Source organism: Petromyzon marinus, chromosome 63 (genome assembly GCF_048934315.1).
Source record: "Petromyzon marinus isolate PM22_M1 ecotype Great Lakes invasive population chromosome 63, UKy_Petmar_22M1.pri1.0, whole genome shotgun sequence".
Classification (NCBI taxonomy): Eukaryota; Metazoa; Chordata; class Hyperoartia; order Petromyzontiformes; family Petromyzontidae; genus Petromyzon; species Petromyzon marinus.
In genome coordinates, this window is record NC_133729.1 from 6,002,243 (window position 1) to 6,017,818 (window position 15,576).

At 52.9% G+C, this 15,576-nt stretch overlaps 1 protein-coding gene across 1 annotated transcript in view; it reads right to left on the reverse strand.

Annotated features, from left to right (window-relative positions):
* The window catches only part of LOC116956029 (protein CBFA2T1-like), a 203,569-nt gene extending 188,463 nt beyond the window's left edge, over positions 1–15,106 (reverse strand). Inside the window, exons 1-2 of the mRNA XM_076053911.1 lie at positions 15,028–15,106; positions 7,174–7,234 (exon numbers count right to left, since the gene is read on the reverse strand). The gene's annotated coding sequence lies outside the window, so the exon portion shown is untranslated. The remainder of the gene's footprint in view (positions 1–7,173; positions 7,235–15,027) is intronic.
* Positions 15,107–15,576: the final 470 nt, after the last annotated feature.

The window sequence follows — 15,576 nt, forward strand, 5'->3', positions numbered from 1 at the left end:
AGCAAAGGTGCTCAATTCAGTGGCCGGCCAAGAGCGCTGTTGTATTGGGTTAAAGCAGTGGCTGCGTTATTATACGTGTACGGAGGCGAGATGTTAACTACCTCGCCTGGTATACAGGAGGTGGTGGGTTCCGATCCCGATCCTGACGCCTGCTGCTGTATATTTGGAGTTTGCGTGTCTCTCTCTCTCTCTCATCATCGCGGTGGCTAGGAGATGTTAACCACCTCGCCAGGTATACAGGATGTCGTGGGTTCCGATCCCGATCCTGACGCCTGCCGATGTATATTTGGAGTTTGCGGTGTCTCTCTCTCTCTCTCCACTTGGTCGCGTGTTGTTCTCCCTCCGCATTTGGAATGAACATCACCACGCGTTTAGAGTTTGTGGCTGCTGCTTTGCATTGCCACGCGATGACGATAAACCTCGCTTTCGCTCAGCTATCATTTGCGATGGCCAGGTCGCTTGTGGAAAAAAAAACGCGTAGCTCAGCGGGGCCTTACCTGTTAAATTAAAAAAAAAAATTGGTTTAGTTCAGTACGTGCGCGTGTGTAGATTCCTGACGCAATGACTGGTCATATAATTCCTTAATTTTGTGGAACCCAAGCGCTGTGCATTGTAAGGTCACGTGGAGTTGAAATCCATTTCCAAAGACCCAGCGTCTGTCTCCCTCTAGTGCCCAGCGTGTCTTCAGCGCACAGTGTTGTTGTGTGTGTGTGGTCGCAGTGATGCTCGCTAACAGCACTTGCCTCAAAAGCGCGTTCAGGCTATACGGGGGATATTTGTCTCACAGGTGGTTACAGCAGCAGCAGTAGCAGCATTTGCAACAGTAGTAGCAGCAATAGCAAGAAAAGCAGTAGCAGCAGCATTAGCAACAGCAGTAGCAGCAAAAGCAGTAGCAGCAGCATTTGCAACAGCAGTAGCGGCAACAGTAGCAAAAGCAGTAGCAGCAGCATTGGCAACAGCAGTAGCAGCAACAGCAGCAAGAGCAGTAGCAGTATTTGCAACAGTAGTAGCAGCAAAAGCACTAGCAGCAGCATTAGCAACAACAGTAGCAGCAAAAGCAGTAGCAGCAGCATTGGCAACAGCAGTAGCAGCAACAGCAGCAAAAGCAGTATCAGCATTTGCAACAGTAGTAGCAGCAACAGCAACAAAAGCAGTAGCAGCAGCATTAGCAACAGCAGTAGCAGCAAAAGCAGTAGCAGCAGCATTAGCAACAGCAGTAGCAGCAAAAGCAGTAGCAGCAGCATTTGCAACAGCAGTAGCAGCAACAGCAGCAAAAGCAGTAGCAGCAGCATCGGCAACAGCAGCAGCAACAGCAGTAGCAGCAACAGCAGCAATAGTAGCAACAGCAGCAGTAGTAGCAGCAGTAGCAGCAAAAGCAGCAGTAGCAGCTACAGCAGTAGTAGTAGTAGCAGCAGAAGTAGCAGCAGTAGCAGCAAAAGTAGCAGTAGCAGCAGTAGTATCATCATCAGTAGTAGTAGCAGCAGTAGCAGCAATAGTCGTAGTAGCAGCAGCAAAGGCAGTAGCAGCAACAGCAGTAGTAGCAGCGGAAACAGCAGCAGTGGCATCAGCAGCAGTAGCAGCAGCAGCAACAGCAACAGTAATAGCAGCAACAGCGGTAGTGTAATCATCAGTAGTAGTAGCAGCAGTAGCAGCAGTAGTCGTAGTAGCAGCAGCAAAAGCAGCAACAGCAGCAGTAGTAGCAGCGGAAACAGCAGCAGTGGCATCAGCAGCAGTAGTAGCAGCAGTAGAAGCAGCAACAGCAAAATCAGTAGCGGCAGCAGCAGCAGAAGCAGCAGTAGCAGCAACAGCAGCAGTAGTTGCAGCGGAAACAGCAGCAGTGGCATCAGCAGCAGTAGTAGCAGCAGTAGAAGCAACAACAGCAAAATCAGTAGCAACAGCAGTAGCAGCAGCAACAGCAAAAATATTAGCAACAGCAGCAGTAGCAGCAACAGTGGCAGTAGTAGCAGCAAAGAGCAGCAGTAGCAACAGCAGCTGAACGAAAATCATCCACGTTTTACTTTAATTGTCATAATAATTGCTACGCTGTATGTTTGAGTCAATCAAAATCAAAATATCCGAGCGAGCAGCACACAGATTTCAGGTTTAATTTCGGTCCCATCATCCTTCCCCCCGGGGTTCATATAATGACTATAGCACTCCCGACCGCCTTTATCTCCCTAGTTGCGATGTTTGAACATGGTATCCACAGGTTTATTAATTTTAGGCTGAGTCGACCCAGGAGGCCTAGGACCTGTCCTCAGAAAATCGTCACCGGTGTTGGTGACCGTGATCGGGAATCGAATTCGGGTTTGTGTCACTACACTACCGCTCACCACGTCGAGGTACACACACACACGTAGAGATACACACACACGTAGAGATACACACACACGTAGAGATACAGACACACACACGTAGAGATACAGACACATAGAGATACACACACACACACATAGAGATACACACACACGTAGAGATACACACACGTAGAGATACAGACACATAGAGATACACACGTAGAGATACACACACACGTAGAGATACAGACACACAGACACACACACACGTAGAGATACACACGCACGTAGAGATACAGACACACACGTAGAGATACAGACATACGTAGAGGTAGACATACACACGTAGAGATACACACACACACACGTAGAGATACAGACACACACGTAGAGATACAGACATACGTAGAGGTAGACATACACACGTAGAGATACAGACACACACGTAGAGATACAGACACACACGTAGAGATACAGACACACGTAGAGGTAGACATACACACGTAGAGATACAGACACACACACACACACACGTAGAGATACAGACACACACGTAGAGATACAGACACACACACACGTAGAGATACAGACACACACACGTTGAGATACAGACAGAGAGAGGCTGGTTGGGGTTCGTAGCCCCGTGCGCTAACCACAGCACCACCGCTCCCACCTCTACTCTCATTGTCGAAGCGGCCTTCCTCGAGTTGGCAAAGCGTTCGCAGCCTCCGCGGTCACGCCGTGTGACACATTTCATTAGCGTCTCTTTGATAGAACTCACAGAAGTGCATTCACATTTAAGCTTACGAACACGTGGAATGGCGTTTCCGTGACAAATCAAGAAATGCGATTTCCATGCCTGAAAAAAAAACCTTATCTAAGAATAGGTTTAATATATTTATAACGTAAAATAATAATAATAATGCTGCTACTGCATGAGTGTCAGCTGCCTATTCTTTCGCTTTCGTCTTACAACCCGCATTCGCTCGATAATAGAAAAAACGCACTTTTTGTTGTTGTTGTCGACGTAACGGCACCATTCCCGTGTAGTTTGTGCCGGGTTATCATCTATCCAAAACTTATCTCAAACTCACTTATCGTTTGCCCCTTTTTTTCCCCCTTGCCTGCCCTGGGCTTGAATTCAGCCGGAACTGGTCCGGGGGCGGAGCTCGTGAAAATATTTTGTGGCATAATAACAAAAAATAATTAGATATATATATACACCACGGCCGTTAGCGTTCAGAAGCGGGCCGTGCTGGCCCGGCACGGCATGGATCGTGTCTTTCCACCCAACGCTTCAAGAACCGTGCGGCTCCGCGGGCTTGTTCCCTCCACTTCCTTGACCCCCCCCCCCTCCTGCCCCATCCCCCACCCCAGCCCCCCCACTCCCCCGCGGTTAAAGCTGCCATGTGGTGGTTAGATGTTAACTACCTCGCCTGGTATGGAGGAGGTCGTGGGTTCGATTCCGGCCCTGACGCCTGCTGCTGTAGATTTGGAGTTTGCGGTGTCTCTCTCTCTCTCTCTCATCATCATCATAGTGGCTAGGAGATGTTAACTACCTCGCCTGGTATGGAGGAGGTCGTGGGTTCGATCCCGACCCTGACGCCTGCTGCTGCTGTATATTTGGAGTTTGCGGTGTCTCCCTCTCTCTCTCATCATCATCACGGTGGCTAGGAGATGTTAACTACCTCGCCTGGTATGGAGGAGGTCGTGGGTTCGATCCCGACCCTGACGCCTGCTGCTGCTGCTGCTGTATATTTGGAGTTTGCGGTGTCTCTCTCTCTCTCTCATCATCATCACGGTGGCTAGGAGATGTTAACTACCTCGCCTGGTATGGAGGAGGTCGTGGGTTCGATTCCGGCCCTGACGCCTGCTGCTGCTGTAGATTTGGAGTTTGCGGTGTCTCTCTCTCTCTCTCTCCCTGTAGTCGCGTGGATTTTTACCTCCGGGGTTTTTTTTTCTTCCCCACATTAAGAATCGCCGTCTCACGCTGCTATCCATTTCCCACGACTTTTTCGCTTCTGAAAAAGAGCTATAACATAGCTCAGTGGGCCTTACCTGGTAAAAACAAAATATATATAGTTTAGTTTATGCTGAGTCCATTTGCATGCTTCGCGAACCAGGCCGGCATTGCGTCCCGGTGCTCGTAGGGACGCGGTATGACTTGGGCAGAGCGCGTAGTGATGATGGCGCTGCTCTGGTTCGGACAATCCAACGCAGGCGCTGTAGATTCACGTGCCGATGGAGGTATAACGTTCGTCATCCCTAACCACCCCTCCACCTCCCACCATGCAACCCACCCACCAACTCATCCACCAACCCAACAACCAACTCACCCACCAACCCACCCAACAACCCACCCACCAACCGACCCAACAACCCACCAACCCACCCACCAACCCACCCACCAACACACCCAACAACCCACCCGCCAATCTACCCATCAACCCACCCACCAACCCACCCACCAACCCACCCATCAACCCACCCACCAACCCACCCACCAACCCAACCACCAACACACCCCCCAACTCACCCAACAACCCACCCACCAACCCACCCACCAACCCACCAACCCACCCACCCACCAACCCACCCACCAACACACCCATCAACCCACCCAACAACCCACCCACCAACCCACCCAACAACCCACCAACCCACCCACCAACCCACCCATCAACCCACCCACCAATCCACCCACCAACCCAACCACCAACCCACCCACCAACCCACCCAACAACCCACCCACCAACCCACCCAACAACCCACCAACCCACCCACCAACCCACCCACCAACACACCCAACAACCCACCCACCAATCCACCCATCAATCCACCCACCAACCCACCCACCAACCCACCCATCAACCCACCCACCAATCCACCCATCAACCCACCCACCAACCCACCCACCAACCCACCCAACAACCCACCCATCAACCCACCCACCAATCCACCCAACAATCCACCCACAAACCCACCCATCAACCCACCCACCCCACCCCACCCCTCGCCCCTCCCCCGGCCCCGCCGCTTCGCAGCGATCACACGCCGCGATGATTGAAATTCAGCGAGGCGAGACCAGGCCCTGTCCGATTGTGTTCAAGTCGCGCTCTGAAAGCAATTTAAGCGACCACGTCGGAGCAAGTTGAGAAATAATGAAAAAAAATTGATTTACATCCCTCGAGAAGATAGCGCGCAAAGTAGTAAACCTAATTCCGTCTCGTCGCTTAACCCCTCTCAACAGTTTGCGTTGCGAGATTTTATTTCTGGATTCCTTAATGTTCGAGATGATATATTTTTTCCCTTCCCCCCCACCCCCCCTCCACATCGTGCGTACTGTGGATGTTGCAGCGTCCACTCACGCTCATTAGGGATTGAGTTTCCGGAGGGAAAAAAAAGCGCATTCGGACTTTTCGGACGGTTCAAAGTGCACTTCGCATCATCTGTGTGTGTGTGCGTTTTTTGTTTTACATGTTCGGATTTTTTTTTTTTGGGGGGGGGGGGAAATCGTTGACAATTGACTCAACGGAGGCTTTCGCAACCCAATATTATTAAAAAAAGTGCGTGTGTGTGTTGAACTTCTTTTGCGCCGTACGTAGCCAACCGTGCTAATCGGAGGTGCCGGTGAGGGGGGGGGGGTGGGGTGGGGGGGGGGGTGAAGGACCAGAGACAAAACACAAAAAGCAGTTCTAAAGAAAATGAGTTTGATCAATCTAGATGGTGATGATGGTGATTCAAAAAGTTGCATAACTCCAGCGGCTTTCTAATATCGGAAGGAGAAGAGAGCGTTCCAGACGGCCGCGGAAGCAGCGGCATCTGAAAGCGCCGCGCAATGCGATGACCGCCGCCTCTGTAAATCACGTGACTCCGTATGTCACGTGACTTCCGTGTTAGCCCCCCCCCCCCCGTCCATTCGAGTCCCTCCCCCTATCCCAAACCCCGCCCGTTGTGAAAGCAGACGCCGCTCCTCGGTTCAGCTCAGGGTGCAAGGCATACGGACTCATTCTTTATGAGCGCACGTACACAAAATAAATAAGAGAAAGGTTAATGCTTGTTCAGAAAGGTGTTGTGAATCCACCGCTGGATGAGGGGCCGCCTACACCACGCCGCGAGGGGTCGTGGGGGGGGGGGCTGATTGACCATACTTCACCACGCTGGTCAGTGTGCCTTGGTGGGTGGAGGTAGGTTTCCCAGTTTCAGTTCACTGCTCACGTCTCGCTACGAACCTGGAGACGTGCGTTCGATTTCCATATCAGTGGCGAGACCTAAAGACGAAGATCATCCATGTATCATCGAACAGAGTGTCCGGTGCAAGCGCTGGTAGAATGCACAAAGCTCCGTTTTATCCGCCAGGCACTCCGCTCGTTGTTGTGAGCGTCGCTCGTCCGCCCTCCGTTGTTGCTGGAGGGCGACTGCCTCCAACTGCCCAGTAGCAGCAGCAGCAGCAGCGTCCTTCACGAGCCTCCTCCTCCACAGAGGTCGACCTTGACACCGCTGGTACCACTCATCGGCAAAGTCCACTCAGCTCCACATCGCCCCGAACCGCATCAGGCCCATTGTGAGCGGTGCGTACACGAGAAAGATCCCCCGTGTAGCCTTCATATATTTTTGGGACAAGTGCTGTTAGCGAGCAGCACCTATTAAAGGGGGTGGGTGGCCAGCATCACGCCCGGCCGCCTTTGTCTCCCGAGTGGCGACGTTTTTTTTTTTACCCACCGCACCAGGTCCTCATTTGAGGCTGAGTCGACCTCGACGAGGCCCGGCACCGGTTCAGATAATCGCGACCGCGTGATCGATGGCGTCCTCCTCGCGTGTGCGTGTATGCGCGCGCATGCGTTGCGCACACGTGCGTACCGATCAGAGGACCCACCGCGTTTGGTGGAGTCTCGGGTCTTTGGTGCACGCCCTTGGTGTCGTGTTCTCTCGTAGCCCTGCCGAAATGAAAACGGAGGGGGAGGGGAGGGGAGGGGGGAAATCTAATAAATTGTAGCTGAATTTTTAAAAGAAATTCGCATTTGCCCTATTTTTTTTGCGCGCGGGGGGGGGGGAGATAAAGCAGACAGGATCGCGGCCGACGATTGTCAACGCCACGGATGTTTGGCAAACTCCACTCTTCGTCCTCCCGGTTTTTCCCAACCCGCTTGGCATCATCAGCGACGATCAATCCACTGCTGGATTGAAACAAAAATTAAACTAGATGTCTTTGTATTTTAGCAGGTAAGGCCCACTGAGCTATACAGCTCAGAAGCCAAACTGGCTATCACTAACGGTGCGCTCACTGTCACCGAAGTGGCTTAACGTGTGGGCATTTCAGTGCATGCGACGCACTCGAAGCGCACGTTGGTTGTGAAGGTGGAGAAAAACCCTAGAGGACCCGTAGACAAAACCCCCCAAAAAATCCACGCGACCAACGGGAGCTATGCCCGTGAACCTACACAGCAGCGGAGAAGGGGGGGGGGGGCAGGGGAGGTCCCATCTCACACACACACTCCCTTGCCCACCCCGGCCCCTCCCGCCGTGCCGTGCCAGACTCGGTTCACCGAGCCAATCCTGCCGGAGGTCACCGGTTCAAGTTCTGAGCACGGGGCGGAACGAATGCACACGAACAGGTGACATTTCAAACTCGTGTTAAAGGGGTTGATGTCATTGGGCCCACTCGTTCGTCGTAGCAATGTGTATGTATGTACGTTACGGTAGGTCCTCGCTCAACACGTGTTCGCACAACGCGTTTTTTCCATATATGGAAGCACTTTCAGGGCAACGCGGACAGTTATAACACAGGGACGCGCGCCGTTATAACACGGAACACGCGCCGTTATAACACGGAACGCGCACCGTTATAACGTGGTTTCCGAGCGGCCAACGACGGGCTACTTTCTCGAGTTATGCGGCTGAGTGGCGTGGGCATTCTGGGCACACACGCGCGGAGTGATACGGCACGCGGTTCCGGCGTAGCCTCATCTCGGTTCTGTGTCCTGCCATGCGATGGCCTCAGGCTGATTTAATCGTGCAAATGTGAGTCAAATACCTGGCCACTACCGTGCGACGTATGCACAGGGATCCGTACCCGTACCACGCCACACAGGCACGGGATACCCGTACCCGTACCATGCCACACAGGCACGGGTACCCGTACCCGTACCGCGCCACACAGGCACGGGATACCCGTGCCCGTATCACGCCACACAGGCACGGGATACCCGTACCACGCCACACAGGCACGGGATACCCGTGCCCGTATCACGCCACACAGGCACGGGATACCCGTACCACGCCACACAGCTACGGGTACTCGTGCCCGTACTACGCCACACAGGCACGGGATACCCGTACCACGCCACACAGGCACTGGTACCCGTGCCTGTACCGCGCCACACAGGCACGGGTTTCCGTACCACGCCACACAGCCACGGGTTTTCGTACCACGCCACACAGGCACTGGTACCCGTACCGCGCCACACAGGCACGGGATACCCGTACCACGCCACACAGGCACGGGTAGCGAGATGAGACTTTGTGAACTTCAACAGCCCACGGCGTTCGGCACGCGCCGGGTCCCCGTCTGTTGACGCGGACTGGCTGGCCCGGCCGATAAGGGCCACTGTCAAGGAGGTGGCATACGAGGATTCAATTATCGTGAGTGTAGCTTAAGTAGCGGGAAGGGGGTGGGGGCTGTGGGGGCTGTGGGGGGTGGCGGTGGGGGCTTCTCACCCAATGCAGGTGCATTGGGTGAGAAGCCCTCACCCGCCACCCCTCACATTACTCCCTCCCCCCCGTCACCACCCCCGCACGCCACGGCACTTTCAAGCGATCTGGAGCTTAATTGCGAACGCGTTCCGCGTACAAATGCCCCAATAATGGGGCACCGTGCACACAAAAGACAAAGGTGCCCCGCACACCACCCCCCCCCCCTAACCCCACCGTGTGGCCAGAATAGACTGGTGGGGCAAGTGCTGTGTGCGAGGCACACACCTTTGCTTAAGGCCAACACACTTGAACACACACGTGAACACACACACACACGTGAACACACACACACGTGAACACACACACACACGTGAACACACACACACACGTGAACACACACACACGTGAACACACACACAAGAAGCTACACGTAAACACACACACACGTGAACACACACACACGAACACACACACACACACGTGAACACACACACACGTGAACACACACACACGTGAACACACACACACGAACACACACACACGAGAACACACACACGTGAACACACACACACACGAACACACACACGAACACACACACGAACACACACGTGAACACACACACACACACACACGTGAAAACACACACGTGAACACACACACGTGAACACACACACACGTGAACACACACACACGTGAACACACACACACAAGAAGCTACACGTAAACACACACACACGTGAACACACACACGTGAACACACACACGTGAACACACACACGTGAACACACACACGTGAACACACACACACGTGAACACACACACGTGAACACACACACACGTGAACACACACACACGTGAACACACACACGTGAACACACACACGTGAACACACACACGTGAACACACACACGTGAACACACACACGTGAACACACACACATACACACACACATACACACACGTGAACACACACACATACACACACGAACACACACGTGAACACACACGTGAACACACAGACACACGCACACACAAAGCGAAAGATCCCCTCGTATAGCCAGAACAGACTGTTGGGGCAAGTGCTGTTAGCGAGCAACTATGAAGGCCGGAACGGCACACGAGGGGGTGAGTGGCCAGCCACCACGCCTGGCCGCCTTTGTCTCCCCAGTGGCGATGTTTAAACACCGCACTGGGTACTTTATTTGAGGCTGAGTCGACCTAGGTGAGGCCCAGGACCGGTTCAGATGATCGTCACCGGTGTAGGCCGTGAGTGGGAATCGAACCCGGATTACCGGGTTCATAGCGCAGCGCACTAACCGCTACACTACCGCTCCCCACACATACACACACATATATAGACACACTGCCCCACACACACACACAAAGATACCCCGGAAAGCCTTCGCAGACTGTTGGGGCAAGTGCGCATGTTTGCACTTTATTTTGCGCGCGATAGCAATTTACTTTGAACTAAAACTAAACTAATATTTATTTATTTTTATTTAAAGCTTTCGTGGCTGCAGGGATTCATATTCTTGGTTCTTTCGGTAAAGTCACGTAGAAGGGAAACAATAAAATGATAAAAATATAAAACAATAAAATTCTCACGACGTTTCGACTGCAACATAAGCAATCATCATCAGGTGTGAAAAACACAGCAAGAAAATTTTCTTACCGAAAGAAATATATGTTTTTATTTAACCAGTAAGGCCCACTGAGCTTCGTAGCTATTTTTCAGAAGCGACCTTCCCACAAATTATAGCTCATCCAAGTGGCGTGTCATCATCGCGTGCCAATGTACAGCAGGCAAACACTCTCGACGCGTGGTGTTCATTCGAAATGTGGAGGGGGAAAAACCCGAAGCACCCGCAGGCAAAAATCCACTCAACCACGTTGGGAAAAAGAGAGAGAGAGAGAGACACGCGCAGACTCCAGATACAGCAGCAGGCGTCGGGGTTGGGATCGAACCCACGACCTCCTGCGTACCAGGCGAGGTAGTTAACATCTCGCCGCACGCTCAGTGTTTGTCAGCCGCTTTGATCGTGACGGGTTTATCTTTTGACACGCTTTTATTTAACTCTGTCTGTTGCATCCTCAACTTTGTTGTGGTATCCTCAAATCTTGTAACTCAATTGTAACCCACTTCCCAATGTCGTATCGACTGCTAACTTGGTTTACTTATGTCATACTGATGACAATACTATATTCTATCATTGGAAAATAAAACATCTTTATTTTTAAACATTATTTTTTATAGCTTATGTTTCGGCTTGGGTCTAATTGTCCACGCTCAACTCACGTTGGCTGTAAATCACCACGGCCCCTTCCTTACGTTATGGCAAGCTTCGGGGCCACTTCCTGGAGTCGTGGAGTTCTGCCATTACTACTAGTACGGTACATTTAATAAAAGCACGTTTAAAAATATATATTTTTAAATAATATTACTTATTTTTGTATCATTCAAATTGCTGCCCAATGCCCCCCCCCCCCTCCCCCCTGCACTGCTCCCGTTCGGCCGTAACGCGCACCGATGGCCACTTGATTGATGGGGCCGATGTTGGCACGTGTTGAATAAATATTGATTTGGTTGATGATGATGAGTGACACCAGAACCGATCCTGCACCAGCCTTCCCGAATCTTCGCCTCGGGTCCGTCAAACTTGCACCGTTCACGCCATTGCTGACTCGCAATGACGTGAGCGGTGTGTGTGTGTGTGTTGGGGGGGGGCTCAGCTAAGTAGGGAAGAATTCCTGAGAGCCTGGCCATACGTGGATGTTGTTCAGAGCTCAGAGGTGGGGGGTGGTGCCCACGCTCCACCCCCACCGCATCCCATTTTGTGCTGCCGATTGGACGGTGCGTACGCACGTGCACGTAACGTTGAACTTCTTTCGCACCGTACGCAGCCAACCGTGCTAATCGGAGGTGCGGCGGCGGGGGGTGGGGGGGCAGGGGGAAGGCCAACACTGAACAAATAATGGTGGAAGTATGGTCAACGCTCCCCTCCCCCCACTCGTCCTCAAACCACACGGTGCGGGCAGACCTTCATCCAGCGGTGGATTGACAGACGCGCTTCCACGGAACGCCGCGTTCGACACTCGCGTCGGAAGACGGTGAAGTTCGCCCACGGTGGGAGAGGTTCCGATGCCGGAAATTGAGCGCAGGCGAGGCCCCCCCGTTGGAGTGCACGAAAGCGCGAATATTATTGCCACGCGCGCGCGATCCACCGCAGGCAAAGGTCCCCCAGTGTAGCCCTTAAACAGGCTGTCGGGGCAAGTGCCGTTAGTGCGAGCACGTGTGAAGGGCTGCGTGGCATGACGCATGCGGTGTGGCCAAGGAACACGCCCGGCCGCCTTTGTCTCCCCCGGGGAGCTCACGTCTACGCAACGCACCAGGTACTCATTCGGAGCGAGGGCCAGGGCCAGCCCTCTCCACAAGTGCAGTACCACGCACAGGAAAAATAGGCAAGCGGTTGCAGGGCTGCGCCTCTATATTTATGTAAAATTAAAAAAACGAAACTATTTTTAAGTTTTACCAAGTAAGGCCCACCGAGCTATGTAGGTGTTTTTCAGGAGCGACCTGGTTATCACAACTGATAGCTCAACGAAGTGGCTTATGATCATCACGTGGACATGTATAGCAGCCATTTACTTAAAACGCGTGATGTTGATTCTAAATGTCGACGGGAAAAAAAATAAAACCAGAAGATCCGGAGAGAAATCTACGCGATCGCGGGGAGGACACGCAAACTCTACCTATACAGCAGGCGTCAGGGTCGGGATCGAACCCACGACCTCCTGCATACCAGGCGAGGTAATTAACATCTCCTAGCTACCGTTATGATGATGAGAGAGAGAGACACCGCAAACTCCACCTATACAGCAGGCGTCAGGGTCGGGATCGAACCCACGACCTCCTGCATACCAGGCGAGGTAGGTAACATCTCCTAGCCACCGTGATGATAATCATGATGATTAGATGGAGAGACGCAGACTCCAAATATACAGCAGGTGTCAGGGTCGGGATCGAACCCACGACCTCCTGTAGACCAGACGAGGTAGTTAACATCTCCGAGCCACCGTGATGATGATGATGAGAGAGAGACACGCAAACTCCAAATATACCGCAGCAGGCGTAGAGTGTTGTGATGGAACCCACGACGTCCTTTATACTGCCCCAAATGAATGAGTAATCGAGCAGTCATCGGGCAGCAGTGACTAGGGTGGGGGGGGGGGGGTAGACCTGGCAGGGAGGAGGGAGCTGAGGGGGTGGGAGGTGTGGACGTGCTTGGAAGAGCCCAGCAATTCGATGATGAGACCCTTCTTGACCGATGACCAATGCACGTATGTCGAACTTCCTTCGCACCGTACGTAGCCGCTCGTGCCCAATCGTATCGAATACGGCCACTGTGATAACCACACCACCCCCTCTTTTTCCGTAAGCTACTGCATTGCTCGCCATGGTGGCTAGGAGATGTTAACTACCTCGCTTGGTGTACAGGAGGTCGTGGGTTCGATCCCGACCCTGACGCCTGCTGTAAATTTGGAGTCTGCGTCTCTCTAGCTCATCATCATCACGGTGGCTAGGAGATGTTAACTACCTCGCCTGGTGTACAGGATGTCGTGGGTTCGATTCCGACCCTGACGCCTGATGTAAATTTGGAGTCTGCGTCTCTCTAGATCATCATCATCATCACGGTGACTAGGAGATGTTAACTACCTCGCTTGGTGTACAGGAAGTCGTGGGTTCGATCACGACGCCTGCTGCATATTTGGAGTTTGCGGTGTCTCTCTCCCCGTGGTCACGTGGCTGTTCAGTTTTTTTTTTGTAGAATCGTCACGCGTTTAGAGTACCTACTTGGCTGCCACTATCCATTCCCACGTGATGATGATGATGATGACAAGCCACTTCGCTGAGCTATCATTCGTCGATAGCCAGGTGGCTTCTGAAAAAAGAGATGCATATGGTCATTGAGGCCTCAGCTGGTAAAATAAAAAATAAAAAAACGTTTTCAATAGTTTAATGTATCTAACGACCTGCCCCTGCCCATGATAATGTGGAATGTCCACAGCCGGAGACGTCGCGCACGCCTGAACCCGCACGTGACCTCGTGCAACGTGCGACGCGCAGTAAGAGGTAGTCACGGACAACGAGCACCCTGCGGGTGGACAATGACCTGGGGTGGACAATGACCTGGGGTGGACAATGACCTGGGGTGGACAATGACCTGGGGTGGACAATGAATGGGGGTAGACAATGACCTGGGGTGGACAATGAATGGGGGTGGACAATGAATGGGGTAGACAATGACCTGGGGTGGACAATGAATGGGGGTGGACAATGACCTGGGGTGGACAATGACCTGGAGTGGACAATGACTGGGGGTGGACAATGAATGACTCGCGACCAACGGCAGTCAAACTCCGGGAAATGGGCGACTCGTGGAACGAGCGTGGAGATAAACGAGCGAGTACAGCAATGATCGACCACGCGAATGGGTGACTATACAGATGGGCGACTACAGTAATGAGAGAGCACGCTAATGGTTGACTATACAGATGGGTGACTACAGCAATGAGAGAGCACGCTAATGGTTGACTATACAGATGGGCGACTACAGCATTGAGAGAGCACACGAATGGGTGATTATACAGATGGGTGACTACAGCAATGATCGACCACGCGAATGAGTGACTATACAGATGGGCGACTACAGCAATGAGAGAGCACACAAATGGGTGACTATACAGATGGGCGAGTACAGCAATGATCGACGACGCGAATGGTTGACTATACAGATGGGTGACTACAGCAATGAGAGAGCACGCGAATGGGTGACTATATAGATGGGCGAGTACAGCAATGATCGACCACGCGACTGGGTGACTATACAGATGGGCGACTACAGCAATGAGAGAGCACGCGAATGGTTGACTATACAGATGGGTGACTACAGCAATGATCGACCACGCGAATAGTTGACTATACAGATGGGCGACTACAGCATTGATCGACGATCGAATCCGCATTGAGTACTCACAGGAACTCTGTCATGGGAAGGCTGGCGGGGCGAGCGAGTTGTCCACCCTCCACCCTCTCCACCCACCACCGCAGCAGCAGCAGCAGCAGCAGCAAGCAACAGTCCTACAATTCTCCCGAGCGTGTGAATTATTCTCGAATAATGTATCTCCCCTGTCTGTCTCTCTCTCTCTCTCTCCATTCCCGCCCACTTTTCAGATTTTTGGGGGGGGGGTAAGGGGGGGATTATTTATTTATTAGACCCCCCCCCCACCCCATCACCCCCCCCCCCACCTATTCTCCACAAACGCGGAATTAATTGGTGCGAGGATGCGTGAGGAGGATGGGGGAGTTGGGTGCACGGGGAGATGGGAGGCGGAGAGGGGAGGAGGGGGAGGAGAGGGAGGGGGAGGAGGAGGAGGGGGAGGGGGAGGAGGGGGGAGAGGAGGAGGGGGAGGAGGGGGGAGGAGGAGGAGGTGGAGGGGGAGGAGGGGGAGGGGGAGGAGGGGGAGGGGAACGGGGGAGGGAGAGGAGGAGGGGGAGGCGGAGAGAGGAGGAGGGGGAGGAGGGG